At 40.6% G+C, this 26,963-nt stretch overlaps 1 protein-coding gene across 3 annotated transcripts in view; it reads left to right on the forward strand.

The window, feature by feature from the left end:
* Positions 1 to 26,963, forward strand: part of LOC145528812 (uncharacterized) — a 612,770-nt gene that overhangs the window by 104,424 nt on the left and 481,383 nt on the right. Inside the window, exon 2 of one of the 3 annotated variants that reach the window (XR_014070713.1) lies at positions 20,602 to 20,739. The exons of the other annotated variants lie outside the window; for them this stretch is intronic. The gene's annotated coding sequence lies outside the window, so the exon portion shown is untranslated. The remainder of the gene's footprint in view (positions 1 to 20,601; positions 20,740 to 26,963) is intronic. 3 annotated transcript variants of the gene reach the window in all.

Below are 26,963 nucleotides of genomic sequence, written 5' to 3' on the forward strand. Positions count from 1 at the left end.
ATCAGAACGAATTCCATTTCTTATGTAAGAAACAAGGAAGGATTCAAATTACTTGCAATTGTAGAGTTTGTTTTGAACCTTGTTCCCTAGTCCTTTTTTTGGCTGTGTGTCTCCATTTTCTGGGGCTTCTCAAGTGGTGCTGGTGGTAAAGAACCTGCCTGCCAATGCAGGAGATGTAAGAGATTCAGGTTCAATCCCTTGGAGGAGGGCATGGCAACCCACTCCAGTGTTCTTGACTGGAGAATCCCGAGGACAGAGGAGCCTGATGGGCTACAGTCTATGCGGTCACAAAGACATGACTGAAGTGACTTAGCAGCATCAGCAGCCCCATCTTCTCCTCTTTCAGAGCCTTGTTCAGTTTACTTTTACTATTGTCTTTTACATTGAGCTGTTTGGAAAAATGAAAGCCCTGAGTCTTTCAAATATTATTCTTGTGGCGCCCAAATTTTCTGAGCGTTAGTAATTGATCCTTTCATTTCCAAGCTTAATTTGCAACTGCTTTCCTCTTGGACTTTATTATGGATATTAATGGAATTTTTGAAGTGATTTTACATAAAGTGAGGATTATGAGTAGAATGTTATATTGAATTTAAACTATCCTGACCTTCCTAATTTGTGAGACTGTTTAAAGTGATTTTTAAATAGTAGGGCACATGCTTTACAAAACTGGTTTATTACAAGATGAAGGAGCTAGGAGAATGTACTAAGCAGTAACTTGTCAGCTCTGTATAGATAATGCTGTGTCCTGATGGTGGAGCTAAGGAGCTTTTGTGGGAGGGGAGATTAATATTTTACCAGACTAGAGAATATATCCAAAATATTTGGAGATTTGAGAAATGAAAACTGACTAATCATAGTGATTTATCTAAACCCTTTTTGAATTCACTAAATTTTTAGGCAAGTAGGTGTTAGGTACTACTTCAAGAAGGCTACTTCACTTTATTCATTGGTGTTTATTTATCTTCAAACTATTTCAATCATTAAGAAAGATTGGCTTTGGTAAACAAGTGTATGTCCATTTTTCTAATGTTCTATGATCAAGATCACATTGTAGCACAACCTTTATAACATATTTAAAAATATTTTTAGTAAGAAATATTTTAGACATACAAAATAATCGTAAGCATAATGTATAAATCAGGGTCCTGAAAAGCTAGGACAATTTGTGGAGAGCTTAATAAGGAATTATTAACCAGGTTAAAGGGCTTCCCTGGTGGCTTAGTGATAAAGAATCCGGCTGCCAATGCAGGAAACATGGGTTTGATCCCTGAGTTGGGAAGATCCCCTGGAGAAGGAAATGGCAACCCACTCCAGTATTCTTGGTTGGGAAATCCCATGATAGAGGAACCTGGTGGTCTACAGTCCACGGGGTCCCAAAGAATCAGACACGACTTAGTGACTAAACAAAAACAACAAGCCCGAGTTTGAGGAAACCTGGGTGACTGTGTTAGTGACCGTCGGGCGGCAGGGCATAGCAGCTGGTTGTTACCCCCGGCCTGGGGGAGTGTGGTGGACAGCCGCTGAGATGGCCCCTCCCACCCCCTCTGCCCAGTAAGCAGGGTGTTCATGCCCTTGTGTGTTCCCTTCCTCTTGAGTGGGGGCTGGACCTAGTCACTCGCTTCTAATGAATTGAACTTAATGGGACATAACTTCTGAGTTTAGGTTGCAAAAGACTTGCTTGTTGTATCAGTTGCTTTGGAGGAAGCAGGCTGCCATGGCTTCAGCTGCCTATTGAGAAGCTGTTACTACAGGAAGCTGAGATTCCTCAGCCCAGCAACCTGTGACACCATAATGAGTGAGCTGGAAGTAAATTCTCCCTCAATTGAGTCTTCAGATGAAACTGCAGCTCCTGTTGACCCCTGGCTTACAGCTTTCTGAGAGAACTTGAGGCAGAGGGACTCAGAATCTGTGAGATAATAGATGTTCATTGTGTTAAGCTTCTGAGTTTGTTACGTGGCAGTAGATATCCTATACAGAGGGAGCAGTTACTGGAGGCAGAGGACTGTGCGGAGATCTCCTGTTAGGAGCTGTGACTTTCAGTCCAGGGTCACACTCAGTTTGCAGGAATCTGGGATTACAGGTACCCTGACTTCAGTTCCTGTCTTTTCGATCCTGCTGGAGCTCCATATTTGCCAGACCCAGAGATAAGGCAGGAGGCAGACCACCTGGGTGTGCCCACCATGACTTGACGAAGAAGGGGTGAAGAGGCAAGTGGATCTGGAAGCTATGTAGCACATGCAAAGAAATGAGCCTTTTTGTACTTACCATGCGACCTGAGAAACCGCTGTACTTCTTACTCAGTCTAAGAGACCACTGTTGTAAATATAATTGAAATCCTCTTTCCCTTCCCTGAGTGCATTCTTATCCCTTCACCCAGAAATAGTTGTGATCTTCATTCTGGGGTTTATCATTGTCATGTAGGCCTTCATTCTGACTATTTAAGTTTCATGATCAGAGTGGCCTATAGTGCTCCAGGAATGTGCTAGAACAGTGTCTCATTCTTTGATTCTCTTACCTTGTTACTTTGGCAAATGGGATCGCTGATCTTTGTGCACAAAGGTGGCCCTCTTCAAATTCTGCTGGCTGAGCTGAAGAGTAACACTGCTCTGTTCTTTCATCAGTGGAGATGTCAGCAAATGTTTACTGTAATGGTCTAAAAAGGAAATACTTTAGGCTTTGTGGGCTGTATGGTCTCAGTTCCTGAGAGACCTCTGTATCAAAGTGTTCACCTCTGGCATCATAATGGAAATCAACCATAGACAATATGAAAATGAATTGCTGTGACTGTAAGTTAAGAAGAATTTATGTACAGAATCAGGAGGCAGGCAAGAGTGGGCCCCAGGGGATGCATCCTTGGTCTCTAGCATCCCTGAGGAAATGACAGTGGGATTAGTCATCCTGGTGTCACACATGACCTCCAGAGGAGGAGATAGTTTTAAGTATGAAATCCGAAAACAGTCATAGTCCCCTGGGAGAAGCAGCTGTGTTTAGGGTCTCCTCTAAGAATGGGCAACACCAGGGAGAGGGAGGTACGCCGGAGCCCTTAGGGGAAACTGATCTCTAGGAGGGAGCAGGGGATGCAGGAAACCAGGGGCAGCACTGGCTCAGGTTGAGTCAGAGGCAGGGTGGGTGATTTGGAGAGTGAAACAGCACAGCCAATGCCCGTGGGCTGGTGTGGGTGATCACGTGGGTGGTGGCTTGACTGAGATCTCAGAGATGTATTCCAGAGGCACGAGTGCAGTGCACTGTGGGCAGCACAGAGCTGAGTGATTCTGGGACCACAAGCAACAACCTGCTCTAACACAGTTTAGAGCATCACTGAGCTGACTCCCGAAGAGCCCTGGTGGGGGACAAACCTGGGGAGGTTTGTGTGTGTGGATGTAGGGGGTTGGACATGAGGTTCTGTAGGGAATTTTGAGCTGCCAAACTTCTGATCAAACTGTTGTGGGACACTTCTGTGCATGCGTGTTCATCCACTCAGTCGTGTCTGACCCTTTGCGACCTTGTGGACTATAGCCCACTAGGTTCCTCTGTCTATGGTATTTTCTAGGCAAGAATACTGGAGTGGGTTGCTATTTCCTTCTCCAGGGGATCTTTCTGACCCAGGGATCGAACCTGCATTGGCAGATGGATTCTTTACCACTGAGCCACCTGGGAAGCCCCTCCTGTACCCACAGGTGATGGGTAAGGGCACAGTTTGAGGTCCTGGGGCATGTGAAGATTAAATAAGTAGCTGATGGTGTTTTCCTTACACATGCTTCCCAGTCTTTACGTACCCTGAAATGTCAGTTTTGCTTTTGTTTCTTCTTTTCTTTTTAAAACTTACGATTTAAAAGAGTTCTGTGAAACACAATCCTGCAGTATGTTCTGAAATAAAACAAAGGAGTTCCATAATCAAAGTTTTTTAAACAATGACGTTTCCCTCTAAAAGAAGAACTCAATTCCTGGGTATAAGATATGGAATTAATAGTATTTTAACTTTGTTGCTAAGAGCCAAATGTTGGAGTTCTTCCATTGGAGAAAAGTGCTTCATTTAAAGTAGTTGGGAGTGGATTGGCATGGATTGGAAGGAAAAGAAAACCCAGTCTCTTCCTATGGATTCACAACATATGCTTAGAGATTATGAGAGGCCTTAGGGTAAAAATAGTAACTATAGTGAAAATCTGTCAAACTGGGTTTAATTTAGAATTTTCCAAATTTATTGGGCCATATGTCTCTTTTCTAACATCCACTGACCTTCTGTAGAACCAGTGTTCTAAGGAATAGTTTTTGCCTTTAATCCATTTCTCTAGTTGTGATCAAACCCTTTGGCATGGGGTTGCAAAGAGTCGGACATGACTAAGCGACTTCACTTTCACTTTTCGCTTTCATGCATTGGAGAAGGAAATGGCAACCCACTCCAGTGTTCTTTCCTGGAGAATCCCAGGGACGGCGGAGCCTGGTGGGCTGCCGTCTATGGGGTTGCACAAAATCGGACACGACTGAAGTGACTTAGCAGACTTTATTACAGGTTTTCGCAGTCTCTTGATATTTTTGAACATCGCCTCTAAGAACTTTAGATTTTGACTTCAAAGGGAACACGAGGATCATCTTGATAGAGGGTTGACAGGGCTTGGTAACGGCCTCGGTGTGGAGAGTGGAAGAACAGAATCAGGTAACGCTCCGGCTGCCGGCTTGTACTCCTGCCCAGATGGTGAGGCTTTTTCTGGAATGAGGAAGTCTGCAGAAGACACAGGTCAGAGATGTGTCATCAAGAGCAAAGGAGAAGCCAGCTGGGTCAAGAACTGCTGAGAAATCAAACTGAAAGGTGGGAAAGAGAAAAATTATTTAGCTCTGTGCTGGATGAGGCACTATGCTTAATGCTTTAATACATGTAGTTCTTATAAAAATCATAGGGAGAAGATATTGCTTTATAGATGAGAGAATTGGCTCAGAGAAATTATGTAACAAACCCAAAGACAAACATCTAGTTACTGGTAGCAGGAATTCAAACAGAAGTCTTTATTCTCTGAGTGTACTCTTCCTTCCCAAACTCTCTCTTTCAGTATCAGTGTTTGCATTTTCATGTGGCTGATCAGCAAGTTTTGACCATTCACACTTCAGCTCAGTTCAGTCTCTCAGTCATGTCCAACTCTTTGCGACCCCATGAACCGCAGCACTCCAGGCCTCCCTGTCCATCACCAACTCCCGGAGTCCACCCAAACCCATGTCCATCTAGTCATTGATGCCATCCAGCCATCTCATCCTCTGTCGTCCCCTAATGGGACTGGTGATAGAATCAAGGTTCGATGCTGTAAAGAGCAATATTACATAGGAACTTGGAATGTTAGGTCCATGAATCAAGGCAAATTGGAAGTGCTCAAACAGGAGATGACAAGAGTGAACATCGACATTCTAGGAATCAGTGAACTAAGATGGACTAGAATGGGTGAATTTAACTCAGATGACCATTATATCTACTACTGTGGGCAGGAATCCCTTAAAAGAAATGGAGTAGCTGTCATAGTCAACAAAAGAGTCCAAAATGCAGTACTTGAATGCAATCTCAAAAACGACAGAATGATCTCCATTCGTTTCCAAGGCAAACCATTCACTATCACGGTAATTCAAGTCTATGTTTTGACCAGTAATGCCGAAGAAGCCGAAGTTGAACAGTTCTATGAAGACCTACAAGACCTTCTAGAACTAACACCCAAAAAAGATGTCCTTTTCATTATAGGGGACTGGAATGCAAAAGTAGGAAGTCAAGAAACACCTGGAGTAACAGGCAAATTTGGCCTTGGAGTATAGAGTGAACAGGGCAAAGGGTAATAGGGTTCTGCCAAGAGAACGCACTGGTCATAGCAAATGCCCTCTTCCAACAACACAAGAGAAGACGCTACACATGGACATCACCAGATGGTCGACACCAAAATCAGATTGATTATATTCTTTGCAGCCAAAGATGGAGAAGCTCTATACAGTCAGCAAAAACAAGACCAGGAGCTGACTGTGGCTCAGATCATGAACTCCTTATTGCCAAATTCAGACTTACATTGAAGAAAGTGGAGAAAACCACGAGACCATTCAGGTATGACCTAAATAAAATCCCTTATGACCATACAGTGGAAGTGAGAAATAGATTTAAAGGACTAGATCTGATAGACAGACTGCCTGATGAACTATGGATGGAGGTTCGTGACACTGTACAGGAGACAGGAATCAAGAACACCCCGAAGAAAAAGAAATGCAAAAAAGCAAAATGGCTGTCTGAAGAGGCCTTACAAATAGCTGTGAAAAGACAGAAAGTGAAAAGCAAAGGAGAAAAGGAAAGATATACCCATTTGAATGCAGAGTTCCAAAGAATAGCAAGGAGAGATAAGAAAGCCTTCCTCAGTGATCAATGCAAAGAAATAGAGGAAAACAATAGAATGGGAAAGACCAGAGATCTCTTCAAGAAAATTAGAGATACCAAGGGAACATTTCATGCAAAAATGGGCTCAATGCAGGACAGAAATTGTAGGGACCTAACAGAAGCAGAAGATATTAAGAAGAGGGGGCAAGAATACACAGAAGAACTGTACAAAAAAGATCTTCACGACCCAGATAATCACGATGGTGTGATCACTCACCTAGAGCCAGACATCCTGGAATGTGAAGTCAAGTGGGCCTTAGAAAGCATCACTACGAACAAAGCTAGTGGAGGTGATGGAATTTCAGTTGAGCTATTTCAAATTCTGAAAGATGATGCTGTGAAAGTGCTGCACTCAATATGCCAGCAAATATGGAAAGCTCAGCAGTGGCCACAGGACTGGAAAAGGTCAGTTTTCATTCCAACCCCAAAGAAAGGCAATGCCAAAGAATGCTCAAACTACCGCACAATAGCACTCATCTCACATGCTAGTAAAGTAATGCTCAAAATTCTCCAAGCCAGGCTTCAGCAATACGTGAACTGTGAACTTCCAGATGTTCAAGCTGGTTTTAGAAAAGGAAGAGGAACCAGAGATCAAATTGCCAACATCCGATGGATCATCAAAAAAGCAAGAGAGTTCCTGAAAAACATCTGTTTCTGCTTTATTGACTATGCCAAAGCCTTTGATTGTGTGGATCACAATAAACTGTGGAAAATTCTGAAAGAGATGGGAATACCAGACCACCTGACCTGCCTCTTGAGAAACCTGTATGCAGGTCAGGAAGCAACAGTTAGAACTGGACATGGAACAACAGACTGGTTCCAAATAGGAAAAGGAGTCCGTCAAGGCTGTATATTGTCACCCTGCTTATTTAACTTATATGCAGAGTACATCATGAGAAACGCTGGGCTGGAGGAAGCACAAGCTGGAATCAAGATTGCCAGGAGAAATATCAATAACCTCAGATATGCAGATGACATCACCCTTATAGCAGACAGTGAAGAAAACCTAAAGAGCCTCTTGATGAAAGTGCAAGAGGAGAGTGAAAAAGTTGGCTTAAAGCTCAACATTCAGAAAACTAAGATCATGGCATCTGGTCCTATCACTTCATGGCGAATAGATGGGGAAACAGTAGAAACAGTGTCAAGACTTTATTTTTTGGGGCTCCAAAATCACTGCAGATGGTGATTCACACTGCATAGGATAATAATTTTTAGCTCTAACTTCTTAGCCTAGTACTGCTACATTTTGACCTGGTTATTCCTTGATGGAGGGTGGGAATAGACAAGATATTTCCTATAAAGATTTTTGGAGGAAGACTAATGAAATTATAATTTATTAAAAGGAGGCTATAAAATGTAACTATCGGGGAATTCATCCTCTATTAATACAAAAAATATGGCATGCCATAGTTCATTCTGAAGTTTATTGCCACAAATATTGAAGAAAGCATGTTACAACATTATATTGACATCCTACATCCACCAATAACTCAAGTACTAGGAAATTTTGCACTGCTGCCAGTCAAACCATAATTCTTGGTGTAATTCCCAATAAATGTTGAAAAACTGATGGATGAAAGCAGTGTGATGTAGTTGAATATTTGAGCAAGGAGGTGTTCTTGCATGTAACCAGACTGTTCTAGAAGGTGTTTAAAACTTGCTTTCAAAAATGAGTCTGACCTCTTCAGATATTTTTCCTTGGGATGTTCTAATATGTTGCAATATAAATAATTCTAGGTTGGCCAGGTTGACTAGTGTCAGGCCAAACTTCTCAGTTTTGTCATAGGTAGGCTGTGAAGTGTGCTTCCCTGGTGGCTCAGACGGGGAAAGAATCTGCCTGCGATGCAATAGACCTGGGTTTGATTCCTGGGAAAGGAAGATCCTCTGGAGAAGGGAATGGCTACCCACTCTTGTATTCTTGCCTGGAGAATTCCACGGACAGAGAAGCCTGGTGAGCTACAGTCCATGGGTTGCAAACTGAGTGACTATCACACACAGGCTGTGGAGTTGATGATTACAAGCTGGTTATTCCTGTGTGTGCAGCACCATTTGCTTCTACCAATTGTTCAGTTATTTCTCAGATGATTATATTTGGCTGCTTAAGCCCCAGATTTTTATAGAATCATTTAACTTAAGATTCTACTACCTAGTAGGCTGAACCACAAGAGTATCATTTTAGTTTATCATTTTTTATATAACAAAAACCCTTTTGTGTACATTTCAGGGAAGGAATATGGAATAAATGAAATCCTGGCTCTACAGCTGCTATGCTAGGGTCAGTTGTTTTGAAATAACACAAACTGGCACATCGTGGAAGCTCAATAAATACAGTGGTTGATGCTTTTGGTGTTATGGAGAGTGTTTAATGTATTAGGTGACTGTTCATCCTTTTCCCTTCTCACAGAGATACCTCTGATTTGATCTGTGCTGCCCATGCCTCCCAGAGGCAACTGCTGTCCTTCTAGGGGACGCAGTAGAGTATAATGTTGGGAACAAGACCTCTGGAGCCAGCCTCGGTTTGAATCCCAGCTCCTGCTAGAATAACTGTGTGACGTGGGCAGGTTGCTTAACCTTTCTGTGTCTCAGTTTCCTCAGCTGTAAGATGAGGCAGATGATAATAGTGGTCCCTACCTCATAGGGTTGTTATGAAGTTGTTATGTGTGGCACATAATAAATAAAATCCTGGGAAGCTTAAGTCACTCTCCTGACTTGGAGTCTATCACAGATCTGTTGTTTGTACCTTCACTCTGCTGGTGGAACTCACTCTCACAGTTACACCTTGGATCCAGTCACCGCTAGGAACTCATCTGCTTTTTGACCACCACCTTCCTCTTTTTCACTGTCCTACTTCCCAAGTTCCGTCATCTTCAGCTCCTGAAGATTTGTGAAGATTTCCAATTTCTTGACATTTTCTTTTGCCTTCTGCTGAGTTAACTTTCTCCTCTCTTTTACGTGAATGTTCTAGACCTCTACAGCCAGCACATTCAGTTTTCTTGCCCCATATGTTGTACAATGTCAAATCCTGGGTCAATCCAACAGAAAGTCTTCTCTGGTTTTATTCTTGGGCTTCTGAACGTTGATAGAAACCAGGAACAGGGTGGATTGATGTCACTATAAAAAATTAATGTGTCCAATCCTAAGTTGATCCACACAGTCCCTGGGTGATCCTTATAGTGCCTGTTTCAGCTCCCTTTTCTACTTACTGTATCAAGTTTTCCCAACATTTATGACTTTTCTCAGCCTTCTACGCCAGACCTTTTTCCTTACTAGTGCCAGGCGGTATGAACACTGTTCACTTCTACCGCTAATTTTTCAAAATAGTCTTCTTCAGCATATATTTTTTAGCTCCCTCCTTTTTCCGGAGCCCAAGGTTAGTTCCACCGCTGATTCTGTCTGCTTTCATTGCCTTTGGCATTCCAGTCCTGCAGTGGCCTCTTTTAAGTCTTCTGCATTTTGAGTCTCTTACTTAATACACCCTAATACTATGCTTATGTTTCGTTCATCTTACAAACCTAACCTCATGACTCTCTGTTTCCCTCTAGTTGATGCTCCCTTGTGAAGCATGGCTGAATTGTCTTCAGTTCCTCATCTCATGTGTATCCCTCAGCTTCCTGCATCTGACTTCCCTCTTATTTTACCAGTGGCCATCTGTTTGCTGATTCCACGGGACCCTTATCCTCCATTTTACTTGACCACTTTACTGTATAGTTAGAGATTTCCTATTCAAAACTCCTTCTTGTGTTTCCCTCGTTTCTGGTTTTCCTGTTCTGGCTGCTCATTTTAAAACTCTGTGGCCTCATTTCTCTTCCTGCTTCTTAAATGCTCAAAAGGGTTAGTTTCCCAGTTTCTCTTCTGACTCACAAGCTCTACTTACATACTTTATTCCACTTTAAAATCAGCCCATAAACCAAAGACTTCTAATTTTATACTCTAGCTCCATATCCAAATCGATCATGTGATTTCCTAGACCATTAATAAACCCAGACTGATCCTTATTAATGAATTCAGAGCTCTTGTGATCTGGCCTCTGCTTACCATTTAAGCCTGATCTCCTGACACATCTGTATTCTGGACACATCTGGTTCTCCAAACGCAATGTGCTGTCTCAGTACTTTGAACATCCTTTCTACTCTAATTCACCTAGAAAGCTCCCACTTGTCTGACAAGACCGGTTCAATTGTCACCTACTTTGTGAAACTTTCTCTGATTCTTTTTCCACTGTTTCTAGCTCAATTTCATAATGCTCCTGTGTTGAAGTATCCTGTTCACATGTCATATACCCATTCCACCATATGGTAAGTGTTTATGTGTCTGCTTGCTCTAAGAGGATATGAGCTGCTTTAGGCAGGAATTTAAGTTTTGTGTGTTTTAATCTTGTGGTCATGTTTATCCTTATATCCTAATACATGGCACAGAGCCACCGTACAGGGTAAGGACACAAAGATGTTTACTGAATGAACACAATGACAATGCCTTCTGTCATTCTGAGTGTTATCACCTACATCTACTCTTGCCCAGCATAACTCTCCTGTACCCTTGAGGACACTGGCTTCAGCACTTCCGATAGGGGGATTTAAGGACTTTAATCACAAAGGGTTTTCAACTCATCTGGGTCACAAGAATAGTTTTGTACACTTTTTAAGGCAATGTGTGTGTATATTTGTAATTAACCATAAAATATAAGTCCTGATCCATGTACCAAAATTTTGAAAGACATCAAAGAGAGGTTACCTTAATGAAAGGTTGAATTGCCAGTATACAGGGAATTAGGCAGCAGGTCTTTCCAGAAACCCAGCATGTACAAGCGTCAGCTTTGTCTTCTGATTCTGTTTTGAGTGGGATTTTTTTTGTCTGAGGTTGATGCTTTGGGAAATTTGTGCTCTTCCCTGGGTTGAGTGGGGGCTCTGAGTGTGTGCAGATTGCTGACTTAATGAGTCATGGGCTGGCCATGCCTATAACATTGGTGCCTTGCATATACTTTGTGCTCAGTATGAGTGTGCTGAGTGAATAAAGGAATGAGTCAGCATACGTTTGGTGGCACTTCTTGTGAGGAGTGAGGAGACGTGTAGTGATAGGATGTGGCCCATGTGTCATAAAAGTCTGGTCTACATGCGGTCTCCAGCTGACATTGGTATCTGTGAGGATTCTTCCCTTTGGTCCAGAGCTCTTGAGAGAGGAAGACTTGCTGGTGACCTCTGGGCTGGCCTCCTTTGGGGACACAGCTATTCTCCTCTGTCCTCAGCTACAGGCTTTAAAAGATAATTGACCACCTGTTGTTTTAGCATCTCAAGTTCCACAATCCTGAGGACTGTTCTATTTTGCTCCTCTTTCACCTCCTTGGGGCCCATTTCCTTTAGAGAATTGGAATCTCAACTGAATTAAATGAAGTCTTAACTAAAACAAACCTGTCAAATGCTCTAAACAAAACACAAAGGGAAATATATTCAGCTTCTAAAATGATATTATTAATAATAAACATAAAGAAAACAAGCATTTGAAATAATATAGATGAGAGTATTTTTGTAGTTGTTGCTTAGATAATTCATGGTGGTTAGATTTTAAAAAGTAGCCTCTACTCCAGTATGTCAAAGGAACTAGGTATTAGATCTCTATGAAGTTTTTCCTCTAAAAGAGCTTACATGATTAGTACAAAAACATAGAAATATTCAGTAATTAAATGAATTCTTGACTGGGTTAAGTGACAAGTAAATTTACTAACACTGGTAATTTACATGGAAATTAGAGAAATTGCATTCCACTGAGATTTTTTTAGAAATGATTAAACATGTAAATTCAAATTTAAATTATTCATAGCTACAGTAGTTGCAGTATTAACTTCAAGAATTATTAAAAGTAAATGTTTTGCTAATTTGACAAACCATATATTACATTTATGATAATCAAAGCATTTCAAATCTTTAATATGAGTTGTAGACCCCAAACCTTCCTGCCCTACATTGCCACCAAATAGTCTAACTGTTTCATGACCTCTCCATAAGCCTCCTAAATTTTTTATAACACGATGAGGACCGGACTGTCCCTGGGGTGAATCTTTCTTTGTGAAGACATTTTCCAAGGGGAAATAAGCCCAGAAATAAGATTAATGCTATTCTGTCCATCATGCTTAATATTTTAGCACATCTGTTATTTTTTCTGCTTCTAAATTCAGAGGATAGGCTATTTCTGTTCCACTCATAACCCCAAACAGCTTTGGAAAAAACCCCAACTTTATATAGTAATCCTAAATTGGAACTGTAGTGTCTAGTTGCTTGCCACAGCTGCACAGGCAGAGTGCATTCACCCATGTTTGGAGACTAAATGCTAATCTGTTATGCGTCTAACTTAGGAAATAAGAGACATTTCATATTCAACAATCTTTTCTTTCTTTGACACCATCAAAAGATTTGTCTTGTGTCTATCACAGATAAAGTCATAAGTCAATTAACGTTGCTTTCTAATCAGCACATCAAAAGATTGATTTAGGGTACCATTTCATTAGGAGGTCTCAGCACATGAAGAGGATATTAATGTTAACTCTCAGCCTTGGGAATTAGAGTATGCACAAACATAAATGATCACTTTGCTAAGTTTAACAAAATTGTAGGTGTACAAACTGAGGGATGAAATTAGCCATAGACTTTTAGAGATGCATTAATTAAACACACCTTTAAGTTGGTACCAGAAGTATCAATATAGACAAAGTGCACCGATTTCCTTGTTAAAGATGGATGCCAGCTGCTGCAAAGACATTCCATCTGACATTTCTACTTCTGCTGTTAAAGGCTGACCCATGTTTATCTGAAATACTCAGGTAATAGAGGCTAAGCTTCTTTTTCTTAACTGAATTTTGAAGACAGTGATTTTTGCTTTGTATTTCCATACACTGAACTGATGGCTTCATAGGGGAATGGATCAAGTGATGGAGACTAGTGATAGCCTGAATCTTTTCTAAAATACCAGCCTGGGAGTTTCTTTTGGTTTGTAGATGGTTTTGTGCTGGTTTGTAAAATGCATTTTGTGTTACTTGTGGATTTTAAAGATTGAGTACATCTTTCTCAACTTGCTTGTTGGCCAGCAGAAGTAGACAAAATTGAACTTAACCAATGAAGGGGTTAATTTTAAAGGTAATGGGAACAAATTTATGTGGGAAATGTTTAGGAATAATAACAGGAAAGAGTTTAGGGAGAAAGTGTAATTCATGACTATGGGGGAACAAGTTTCCCAAAGAGAGGTGTGATTAAAGAAAATAAAAGACTAAATTAATAGGGAGTGTAAAATTTTACAGAGTGTCTTACTGTTGAGTTGAGCCACGTCATCTGAGATTTTCTTTTCTCAGCCACCTGTGTCACACATAGCTGAAAAAAGCAGTGTGGGAAAGTTCACACCACCAGAGTAGGAAAAAAATCATGTTTTTTTGGGGTGGCAAAAAGTGAGACAGTTCTTGGCTGGCTGTTCTGGTTTAAGAGAATCTGGTGAAAGGAGCTGCAAGGAAAATCTACTTTTCTTCTTGAAAAGCTGATTTTCTCCAGGAGAAACCCTGAGGTGAAAATTGCTACTTTCACACTACCCTTTATATTATATTAATAAATGCCACTCTGTTAAGTAGTAATTAAAATAGTACTTGTTCAATTCTGTTTTATCACATATTGTAAAAAGAGTGGAGATAAAACTCTCATACTGTCTTTTTGGATCTTTTAATCTTTGGGCTTATAAATGTATACAAACAAATTGGATTCTGTAGGGGTTGTTATATTTATTTATTCATTCATTCAGTATTTATTTATTGAACAGTAGGTACTGGAAATATCATGATGAGAGATAGTCTGTTTCCTTGGGAACCCACAGTCCAAAGAGGGAAGACAGACAAGTATATACAAAATTGAAATACAACGTTGGGAGCTCTGCCTGAAGTATGTACAAGACAATTGGGAAAGATTATCAGGGAATAATTCACAATTACAATTTTAGGGGAGACTGAGGTATTGACAGTCAAGCTAGGCCTTCAAGGTCAAAGGATTTTTCTGGATGAAAACATGGACTGGGCATTCTAGGCAGAGTAAAATCCTGGAGGCATAAAAAGGCTGATGGGTTAAATGCTGTGATAGGCTTCCTTTTCTCCCTTTAATGGAATTTCTTCTTGAAGGATATATAGTTTTAAAACATCTTTAAATTCTGAAATGGGCTTGGTTATGGAAAAGAGCAACAGGAGTTGTCTGGTTATAGGGACCCATCTGGGAGGGTAAATTTTCACTGGGGATACCAAGTAGGCACATTTGTTGCTTTGATGTTGGTGAATTTTATTTGCCCAAGTAGAATGGAGGAAAACAGTGTAGAGTGATGTCTGGAAAGTAAGATGAGGCATTCAGGGAGGGTTTGGGTCCTTAATGGTTTGTGAAAGAGATTATCAGAACCACAGCTCTAAAAGAGAAGCAATTCAAACGCCAAACATCCTAGTGTTTACCAGCAGGAGATTTAGTTTGTACTGCAAGGGAGTGTGGACTTACCCCAAAGCAAATACACAGTTGTGTGTGTTTTACTCTGCTGAAGGCTCTTGAAATCAATTTCTAACCCATAAAATAGAAGTTTCCCAAACCAAATCCGCTATAGACTTTATCTCTGTAGAAAGGCCAGAGCTGTTACAGGAGGGCAGGATGGTAGATCAGGAGGCTTTTCTGTTTAAATATTTAAATAGATTTCTATTTGAACAGCTAAATGAAACCAAACTCCCTTTCTTATCTCAATAATTAAAAAGAAAATTGCTGAGCTTTCTTTGCCAAGTGTTCGTCCCATTTCCCCCTTTCTTGAGCATTCTTGGGATATTCAAGTGCCTTTGGTTTGGCTTCTTTTTGGAATAACGCAAGCAGTCTCTCAGCAAGCCGTATTTCCAGAGTAACCATGGCCCTGACTTCACTGCTTCTTAATGAAGAACAGACTGACTTAATGATTAATTGCTGCATAAATGGCACTGAACCATTCCTCAAAGGGCCTGCTCACTGAGAGGGAACTTTCTGGGGTTCAGCACTTTTCTTCCTATAACTGACAGCTGGAGATCTATTTCTCTTAATGATGTTTGTATCCGAAGATGCCTCTTTACTTGTATTAGGCAGGAAAGTTTTAATTTCTTAAAAAAAATTTTATTAGACTCTAGTTGATCTACAATGTTGTGTTAGTTTTGGGTGTATAGCAAAGTGTATCAGTTCTATGTGTACATATATCCACTCTTTTTAAGATTATTTTCCCATAATAGGCCATTACAGAATATTGAGTAGATTTCCCTGTGCTGTATAGTAGATCCTTATTAGTTATCTATTTTACGTATAGTAGTGTGGGAGAGTTTTAATTTTTGATGTTAGGTCTTATCTCTCACAATTTCCCCTGATAACATTTTCTGTGAATTTTCCTCTCTTCATTTTTTCATTATTTTTGTAATTCATGATTGTTTCAGAAAAAAATTAGAAAAATGCAGATATACACAAAAATTAAGAATAGCTGAAAGTTTTGCCATCTACTGATTACAGTCATTAGCATTTTGATATATTATTCCTGACCTTTCTTCTTAAAGATATGTGTATATGAAATATGTATTTACAAAATTAGAAATACATCACATTTAGGTATATGTATATGTAACCCTGAGTCGGGAAGATCCCTGGAGTAGGAAATGGCAACCCGCTCCAGTATTCTTGCCTGGAGAATTCCATGGACAGAGGAACCTGGCAGTCTACAGTCCATGGGGGTCACAAAGAGTCGGGCATGACTGAGAGACTGAGCGTGCGCGCGCGCGCACACACACACACACACACACACACACACACACACACACAGTGTATGTGTGTATGCATCTTACTGTTTTAATCTATTATTGACATATTTTCAAGTATAAATTTATAGTTTTGCAGAACCAACGATTGGGACCATCAGTTCTTTGAAGCTCTTCACTTTCCCTGGGATCATGGAACTTTGATGGCATTAATATTTTATATTTCTTTGGTACAGTTATAGGTCCCAGCAAGATTGACATAAAGCCACTTAAAATTATGGACATAATAAAAATGATACAAATATTAAAGCAAGTCAGGACCTCTATAAAACACCTATAAAGAGATTTACCAGTCTTTGTTTCTTGTTTAATATCCTGCTTATCCTTTACAACCTACCATGAAAGTGAATATTTTGCACTACTGGCCTTCTGTAAATAGTTTATGACCCTGGGGTTTTCTGGGGTCCAGCACACCAGGGGTTTAGAAACACCCTTTCAACGAAGACCAGTCTTGCACGGTAGGTTCCAAATTTGCGTTTGTTTTTAAAAGGATACCAGCAGAGGGCAGCGCTCCTCCAAGACATAACTCACCACGGTTAAGGGCTGCTCTAAAAATACAAACCAGCACACTATTTTACTGGAACATTATTCGCCTCTTAGTGAAATATTTTAAGAATATAAAGTCCTGACATTATATGATGCAAGCAATATAGCGAGAGTGAAATATTTATTCATTTAATAAACTTTTATTGGTCTTGTACAAATGCCATGCAGTAGAAATATTTGTATATATATTTATATAAATGTAACACCAAATATGCACAAGACCAGGGGCTTCCCAGGTGGTGCAGTGGTAAAGAATCTGCCTGCCAGTGCAGGAGACCTGGGTTTGATCCCTGGGTCAGCAAAATACCCTGGAGTAGGACATGGCAGCCCACTGCTGTATTCTTGCCGGGAAAATCCCATGGACAGAGATGCCTGGCGGGCTACAATCCTTGGGGTCACAGAGTTGGATGTGACTGAGTGACTGAGTAGTACACAGTGGCTAGCCAACACAATGTACATACGCAGCATGGACATCAGTGTTGACTGACCTTATCTATGAGGCCATGCTCGCTTCTCACACAAAAAAGATGATGCTAGAGGAAAGGAGGATGATAGAGAATTCGTAGGGAGGCTTTAATTAACTTGACAGGACACATGACACATGACAGGACAGACCTACTGTTAGACCTGAGTTGTAGCCCAGAGGAATCATTTCTGGGGGAAGACAGTGTAGAACTTTGCACTGAACTATACCTTCCATGTTTCCAACTGCTCAAGCCTCTTGCTTAATTAACACACGTTTGTATAGAACGGTGAAGACATTCAATCTGCTAGAAGAACTAATTATTGATGATTCTTTTATATTTAAACCCCTCTCTTTCTGCAGCTGCTTTAGGTCTGTATTTTGGGAAGTATTCACAGGAATTACACAAAGGAGCTAGAATGGTGTGTGTTCATGACGCTTAGATAAAGTTCCTTGGTCTTTGTTTTCCTCTTTTTGCTTGTCTAGATCAGGAAGTAGTTGGCAACCAACCACAACCAAGGTGGCCACATTTGTTTTCTTTTGACTAGTCTTTCCCTAATTGGATAATCATCTGCTGTATAGTTTTAAATGAAATTTAGAGGATCTTCCTCAGCAAGGAAGGAACCCAGAAGCCAAGAAAAGGGAGACTGCCGAAATAGGAGAAAACCAAACTGCTGTTGCAAAGAACCTTCCCATCCAAGTGACTAAAAAAAAAAAAAAAATCCCACAAAAGCTTTTTCTTCTCTCCTGTTAGGTTGCAGGCAGTGGTGGGCTGCAGGTGGACCATGTGGTCATTCAGGAACTCAAGCCCTTTCCAAGTTGATAAGTCCCAGAGTGCCAGTTATCACTTTATTGCCTTTAAGCTCCACATTCACCTTTCATGAATACGTATTCTGTGATATTGAGCAGAATTCCTTTAAGCATCTTTCCTTTCTAGCGTGCAAGATACGAAGCTTTCTCAGCAGAGGGTGCTGGATGGACATGGCTGGAGGGAGGGGCTGTGTGGTTTCTGGTGGTTGCTTGGTAGGTCAGCAGTGTGGGTATGAGGACATCCAGTAGAGTTTTGCTCCGAATGTGCACCAGACTGAGAGGTCCTTGGCCACTTACAGACTCAGATCGGACTGGTGATAATTTCCCGGGGACCTGCTTCACACAGAAACCGGCTCCTGAAGGTCCCTGCCTGTGGAGGTGCCATGATTCCCTTTGCAGACCTGTGCCCCAGGCCCACTCCACCTGTGTGCCTCTGCCACCAGGCTACCAGCTGCCATTGCCTGTGCCTGCCTGTGCTCTGGAGGGATGCTTCCTCCTCTTCTAGTGGCAGAGACTAGCTCTGGCTTGGGCAATCAAGAAAAATTCTCTCCTCTCTGGTGGGCTGAACTCTACTTCTAAATGAGGTCTGAATCCAGCCTTAGGGAAAGGGGCCCTTTCTAGGCTGGACTTGGATGTCCTCCCCCAAGGAGGACCCACTCTAGGGTCCCTTAGAGTGTTTTGTTATAGTTACTTGTTTATCAGTTATTGTTTATAGTTATTTGTTTATTTGAGTTTAATAATCCTTGGTTTAAACTTAAACTTATCCTTGGTCTCTGTTTCTGGATTGGATCCTGACCGGTACATGTGACTTTATCACCTCTTAAGATTTTGTCCTCTCATGGTCAAAACTGGGCTGTAATGTTCAGGTTCCAGCTGGTGGAAGAAGAAACAGAGCTTGGAGAGCCCTTGGCTACTTTTTGAGGCTCCAGTCTGAGGAGCATATTGCTTCTGCTGACATTAGGTTGGTGAGAGTTAGTCCCAGGCTGCACTTAACTGCAGGGGAACAGGAAAGTATAGTCCAACCATGTGTCAAAGAAGAAAGCACAGTAGATTTTGGTGGATGACTGGTAGTCCACCATAATTATATAAAAATAAAAAAAAAAACTCTATTGCAAAAGATATCATAGGCAAAAGAGAACCATAGACTAAGAAGTAAGTTTGTAACTCATATATAAAGATTAGTAGAAGAGTTTTGAGGGATGTTAGCCACTTACCAGATGAAAGGTTAATATCCCTCAAAAGTGAAAGTGTAAGTGAAGTCGCTCAGCCGTGTCTGACTCTTTGCGACCACATGGACTGTAGCCTACCAGGCTCCTCCATCCATGGGATTTTCCAGGCAAGAGTACAGGAGTGGGTAGCCATGTCCTTCTCCAGGGGATCTTCCCAATCCAGGGATGGAACCCAGGTCTCCCACATTGCAGGCAGGCGCTTTACTGTCTGAGCCACCAGGGAAGCCCATATCCCTCAAAGGTATCCCACAAATTGATTAAAATAAAAAACAAGCCAATAAAAAAGAATAAATACAGTAGAGGAGATATTCAACCTCAGGAATAGTTAGGGAAGTACAAATTAAAGCAGTCATGAGATACTACTTTCCATCTATCTTATCAGTAAAAATTAAAGAGTAACAGTAGCCATTGAGAGAATATGCACTCATTTCTCCCTAGTAGAACTATACATTTCTATAACATTTAGGAAAAGTAGCTATATGTCTAAAAATAAATAATACATGGGCTCTTTTACTGGTGAGCCCCATTTTTGAAAATCTATTTCATTGAAATAAAAACTCCAGTATGTAAAATGTTTATTGATGTATTATATAGAAGCAAAACTCTGGAAGTAACCTGAAATTGTATTACATCCATACTATGATTTATTATTCAACTGTTAACAAGGATGAATCTGTCCTAAATTTCTGATCTTTATATCCATTATATATACACAAAGCCAGTAAAAGTAATATTCAGAATAACATGTATAAGAAAAAACATTTCTGTGCAAGTAAATAGCCAAGAAACTTTATACATGTATACCTGTGTTTCAGTATGTTTTTATGAAAAATGTACAGAGGATGTATGCAGTGCTGTCATGGAGAGCAAATAGAGAGGGTTTGGAGGATGATTAGTTAGGTTTCACTGCTGGTGTGAATCTTTTTTCCTTTCATTATTTTTGCAAAAGAGAGAAATGGAAAAGAAACATGCCCCTTGACAGGTGAAAAATTTAATCCCCGACCCCCACCACCTGCAAACCACCAAGGCCTAGAGAGAAAGAGCTCATCTGAGTTTCATAGTTGAGTTGTAAACTTTGCAGTGTTTAAGGAATGGTTAGTTTTCTAGAAATCTGATTCACTGAAACCCTTGGGCCTCGGGAAAGCAAATCAATACCTGTCTGTCTGCCTTGGTGGTTGGTTTTGTTGATGCTGTTGTAGACATGTTATTTTGCTGATACGGAGAAAAAGTAAGCACTTCCTAAGAGTAATGGGGAGCTAATTGCAGACCCAGGATGGAAACTCTCCATCATCAGATGCCTGAGTTACTCTTTGTTTTCAAATTCTCCTCTTCATCACAGTGTATGTTTCTACATGTGAAATGAGGTCATTGAAGGAGCCCTGAGTCACAAAGAGCACGTTTGACGTTGTTTCTCTTGTGGTGGTTCTTGAAGATTTTGCCGTTTCCTAGAATAAGGATGTGGAAAAGTCATCACGTGGTGAGTTATTCTCGATTCCCCCCTCTTCATCATCTCTCTACCCCCAATCTGCTCTTAGGTCCTGTTAGTTTTATCTCAAATATCTCTTGACTATATCCATCTCCTAATTTCTCAGATGGATTATTCAAAGAGCCTCCTGCTATGTCTTCTGTCTTCTATTCTTGCCACTTACTGAGCATCTGGAGTTTGCCAAGCTCTGTGCTATTTATTCTCTATAGAGCAAAAAAGATAAAATTTTAAGCAAGAAAATTAGATCCTGTTTCCCATTGTGCTCAGAAATAGTCCCCAACTCTATGGTGCCCTGTCCGGCTTGCTCAGCCTGCCCCTGCTGCTCCTTACAGCCTCATCTCGTGCCTCTCTTGTCTTCCCTACCTTTGTATCACGTGGAGTGGTCTTTACCTTCAGTTCCTTGAACAAACTGAGGGCTTTCTTGTCGTCGGGTCTTTTAACCATTCATTTTGCAGAAATATTCTCTCGGTTCTGATAAAGGCTGACTATTTCTCATCCCGAGATCTCAGCTTAAACATCAGCTCCTCAGAGAGGGTTTTCATGCCCACCCTATCTAAAGTAGATGTCCTCTACTCATTATTTCCTACCATAGCATCTTTTGTTTTGCTTCACCTACTTATTTGTTGGTTTCCTTATACTTTTGTCTATAATCTCCATGTGAGTATGGGTCATGTATTTTTTTTAAACTTTAAAAAAAATTTATTTATTTAAATAAATTTATTTATTTTAGTTGGGGGCTAATTACTTTACAATATTGTAATAGATTTTGCCATACATTGACATGAATCAGCCATGGGTTTACATGTGTTCCCCTTCCTGGACCCCCCACCCACCTCCCTCCCCATCCCATCCCTCTGGGTCATCCCATTGCCCCGGCCCTGAGCATTTGTCTCATGCATCGAACATGGAATGGTGTTCTGTTTCACATATGATAATATACATGTTTCAATGCTATTCTCCCAGAACATCCCACTCTCACCTTCTCCCTCAGAGTCCATAAAATTGTTCTATGCATCTGTGTCTCTTATTCTGTCTCGCATATAGGGTTATCGTTACCATCTTTCAAATTCCATATATATGCATTAGTATACTGTATTGGTGTTTTTCTTTCTGGCTTACTTCACTCTGTATAATGGGCTCCAGTTTCACCCATCTCAGTAGAACCGATTCAAATGTATTTTTAAAAAAAAAATTATTTATTTTTAATTGAAGGATAACTTCTTTACAGTACTGTGTTGGTTTCTATGAAACATCAACATGAATCAGCCATAGGTTTTGGGTCATGTATTTTTTCTTTGCTCAGACCAGTGCCAAACAGTGTCTGGTCTACAGTAGATGCTATTAAGTGAAGGAGGCTACACTTTTCCTTTAGCGTAATCTATAATACATTCTTCTTCTGGTTAGGAATTTCTATATCTATATTAATTTAATAATGGATAATTCCATTTTTTGAGGTTCAGAATAAGAACTTTCAAATGGGATTCTTCTAGTTTTCCAAAGTGCATAATTTAACGTTTATAGTTAGATACCCTAGTACCTTTAAAAATGTTAATCAATGTTGACCTAGAAATTTGCACATTTTTTTTAAGTTAATGTGTTGACAGTATTTCTCGTTATAGGTTCTACTTAGTAAAATATGTGCACCTGAGGATTTACACAAACTTTATTTTCCCCCTTGAACCAGAAAGAGCACTAACCTGTAGGCCCTCTGTAGGTCCTTGATCTGTTTTCCGTTGCAGACATCTCTGCCCCTCTCCAAGATTTCCCAGGACAGATGAGCTGGAGAAAAAGTTTAGCCTGTGTCCCAGTGAAGACTGTGGCTTGTAGCTTAGTCAACCTCGACTCATGGTGCTTTCTGATTCCTCAGGGGATCTATACGTGTGCCCTGTTGAGATGTTATCAAGTATGTTTTGAGTCTCCCCACCCATTTTCTGCTTCATCTTACCCCCAGCTCCCAGCTCAGTGCTATATACCTTGGGCTGAGATAGGAACAGGCCCTGAGACTTCTCAAGCAAAAATGCAGCATTGTTGCATAGCAGGCAAGAATTCAGTTTAACCTGGCATAAACCAGCTTCTCAAACTCGTATTTTCCGTAAATCCACCTCCCTGCAACTTAACTATCTCTATTAAAGATGCCCCTCTCCTCTGAGTCACCCAGGCTCAGTTATTTTTCATTTATTCTTTTCATCCCTATGTGAAATCAGGTGTTTAGAACTTTCAGTTCTATCCTGACAGCTTATACTTCTGTTTCTTTTGTTTTTGCCTCTACTAAGTGTTGTATTGTTATCATGATTGCTTGGACTACTACAGTAACTTCCTAACTGGTATTCACCCTTTTTTCTGTTTTTCTCCTTTCCCCAAGCCATGCTACGCACATACTGGCAGATTAATCTTCCTAAGCATGGCTCTGATAAAGTTACTTGTTGCCAAAAGGAATTCAATAGCTGTTGATTAGTTATGGGTTGAGTCTGAGCTCCTTGCTGCTCTGCTCAGTGTGGCTTCAGCTCGCATTGCCGTCTCACTTCCCTCTATTGCGTATGCACTCTGTGTCCTGCTCAAATCGGACTTCTGTGTTTCCCGAACGTGACCGGCCTTTTCCTACTGCTCCCCTTCATTCACGCAGTATTTGTCTACTGGGTTGTCCTCTGTCATCTCCGCTTGCTGAAATCATATCTGATTATTAAGATACAGTTCAAAAATGTTGCTTGCTTCATGGCTCTTGCAATAATTCCCTCAGTGCAGAGCCACCTCTTCCCCTTGTTCCCATTCTTAAGGCGGGCCTGTTAGTTTTCTCGTGCTGTCATAACTAATTTGGAGAAGGAAATGGCAACCCACTCCAGTATTCTTGCCTGGAGAATCCCAGGGATGGCGGAGCCTGGTGGGCTGCCGTCTATGGGGTCGCACAGAGTCGGACACGACTGAAGCGACTTAGCAGCATAACTAATTATGACAGACTTGGTGGCTTAAAACAGTAGAACTTTATCATAGCTTTGAAGGTGGTAATTCTGAAATCGTGATGTTGGTAAGGCCATCCTCTCTCTTAAACAATCTACGAGAGGATCCTTCCCTGCCTCAAGTGGATCTTAACTTGATTACATCTGCAAAGACCCTAGATAGAAATAAAGTAACATTCACAGGCGCCAGGAGCTAAGATTTCAGTGTATCTTTTGGGGGGTGGTGGTGGTATGATTTAACCCACAACAGTAGGAGTTTGTTTTTTCTCCTTCCTGGTTTAGTCTTGACTTCGCAGACGCAATGCGGCTTTGTGTTTTGGACAGGAAGCCAGAGTTGGTTCTGCTTACTTCAAAGTACAGCTGTCTCCTTGAGTCCAAAGTGTTTTCTATCCCAATTCTGATCCACAGGCTCAGAGAGTTCAACCCACTCCAAGTCATTGCATAGCAAAGACAGCTGGCACCCTGTCTAGACTCCACCTGCGTTCCTCACCAGGCAGTCTCCAGGTCTACGGGTATTTTTAGTAGAACTTGATCTCTCTCTGTCTGTCTCTCAAGGCTGAATTATAGAAACCTCATTTCTGCCCTGTCAACCAATTTATCTCCTTTTTCTCTTAGAAAAAATGTTTTCATACCAAAATGTCACATTTCTGTGTTCTATGTTCACTGCCTGTGTTATTCCAGAAACATTTCTCTGGCTGTGATGAAAGTATGCAGACCTCAAGGCAGCCCCTTGAGGATGTCCAGAGTGGGGAGACCCAGGTTGGGGTGTGACATATTGCAAGTGGACTCCACAGTCCAGGAAACTGGCTCGTTCAGTATTTTACTTTTGGCATGAATCAGGTTAATGTGTTGAATGAAAAACAAACTAGGTATGCACTTAGGTGGGACAGATGTCAGAAATAATTTATTGTTGGTATTCTTTGTTAGTTATGAATCATTAAGAACTATTTCTACAGCCTTTCTTAGCTTTGAAAACTTGATCGGATGCACTAACCAGAATGGCTTTTGTTGAATAAGACTTAGAATTCCTTTCTTAGTACAAAAATGCAGTCTTATCATTACATATTTGAAGAGTTACACAGAAATTGGGGTATAATCATATACAAGTACATGGAAACATTCTAGTAGAAAATGAAAACATATGCCTGATGAAAACAGTAGGAAACATGTCAGCGTTTTATAATAGAAAATTGTTGGAAATAACCAAAAATGGACTTTCATAGTGTAAACAGTAAACAAGTTCTGTTAAAATCAATGTCTTGGATTTTTTGTTTTCATGCTCAGTGACAGTTTAACATCAGTTGAAGTTAGCTTCCTGCCTGTGACAAAAAGAGGAGTCATTTTATTCTGAACTATGTATTTTCAGCCTCCTCTTTTTGGTATGAATCATTAATATTAAAGTTGCTGTTGACAAAATAAAAGGCAGAACTAGGAATGGAATACATTAAAGAAAACACTATGTTGCACATATGATGTGGAATACTTAAATAGATGAAATAAAAGCTGCTCTTTTGCAGAAAGCTATTCTTCATGAAACTTAGTGCCAGGAAAAGATCAATGTCTTCTATTTTTAGTTCTCTCTACTTTGTTCCTCTAAGGGACAAAGATGCTACACAAGTCCTAATAGAGTGAGACAGTAAATCCAATGTTGTCATTTTAGGAGTTTTTTATACCTCTCCCGGACAATTATATTTAAGTGTCCAAATAAAGATGGCTGACTTTCATACATTTGGAAGAGCAGATGACTTTTCTTTATCTATCAGTTGACTGTTCTGACTAATGGAGACCCCAGATGTAGCCAATGACCTTTTCAAACAAGGACAGAAGATAATAAAGGAGGTAGTGTGGGCTATTCCACTTCTCAGTAGAAGAAATAGCACAACTAGGGTTGTGCTATTATGGGTTTACTGCAGTTTGATTTCTTTGGAAAAATGGATGGTGATGAAGTTGGAGTTAAAGAAGTTCCTTTGAATTCCCAGTTTGAAACCATCAGCCTGGGATTTGTCTCAGCACTAGAATTCTATGATCAATCATCTTCATTCTTCCTCTTCTGGGACTTAAATTTTGCCCTTAGATTTGGTTGAAAGGTACCCTTGTTAATACTATCAAAGGGACTTGAAAATTGCTTTGGAGTTTTGGGATCTAATTTGACTGGGAAATAATAGAATCCAAGACTTTAAAATCTAAGTGAAACTGAACTTTTTATGAGGCAAAGCTACATTTGAAATCCTTTCGTCTTGATTTTGCTAAAAATTAAGGCACCCAAATTAGGGTTGTCAAAGTAGAAGAGACCATAGGTGAGTCTCTTGTCAGAACTCTGATTTTACAGCTGAAAACAAGCAGGAAAAGTGACGTTCCAAAAGCCACTAAGTTTTTGTTTAGTGTAAGTGACAAGATAGCATATTCCTTTGACTTTCAGCCCAGTAACCTTTGTGACACACATCTTGGTTAGAAGCTTTAGATTTAAAAAATGTTGTTTTCTACTCTTTCTGTGGGGTACACACTGAATTATGCTGTGCAAATCCCCTCTCCTCAGGACTAAAACATTCACTTTTACCAATTTCTGGGAATGTTAGTAGCTGACAGCCCTCACCTGAGTCTTTGGGACTTACCCTTGGCTGAAGAGAGCTGTGTTCATCATGGTCATCCTCACTTCCTGTTAGGGAAGACATCCCACATCCAAAGATTGGTCCATGTGGAAATAGAGCTTTCTACCTATATAAAAGCTATATAAAAGGTTGTCCTGTCCCTCCCAACACAGGACAACCTCAAAGGGTCATTCCAGCTCCAAAGCTTCTTATGGGATTAGCTGAGGCTTTTGTTGAGATTTTATTTTCTTAGGCTCCAAAATTACTGCGGATGGTGACTGCAGCCACGAAATTAAAAGATCCTTGCTCCTTGAAAGAAAAGCTGCAGTAAACCTAAACAGCGTACTAAAAAGCAGACATCACTTTGCTGGCAAAAGTCCATATAGTCAAAGCTATGGTTTTTCCAGTAGTCATGTACAGATATAAGAGTTGGACCATAAAGAAGGCTGAGTGTCAAAGAATTGATGCTTTCGAATTGTGGTGCTGAAGACTCTTGAGAGTTCTTTGGGCAGCAAGGAGATCAAACTAGACAATCCGAAAGGAAATCAGTCCTGAATATTCATTGGAAGGATTGATGCTTGAAGCTGAAGCTCCATTACTTTGGCCACCTGATGCAAAGAGCCAACTCATTGGGAAAGACCCTGATGCTGGGAAGGATTGAGGGCAGGAGGGA

The sequence above is a fragment of the Giraffa tippelskirchi genome, chromosome 12 (assembly GCF_054371585.1).
Source record: "Giraffa tippelskirchi isolate mGirTip1 chromosome 12, T2T-mGirTip1v1.2.pri, whole genome shotgun sequence".
NCBI lineage: Eukaryota > Metazoa > Chordata > Mammalia > Artiodactyla > Giraffidae > Giraffa > Giraffa tippelskirchi.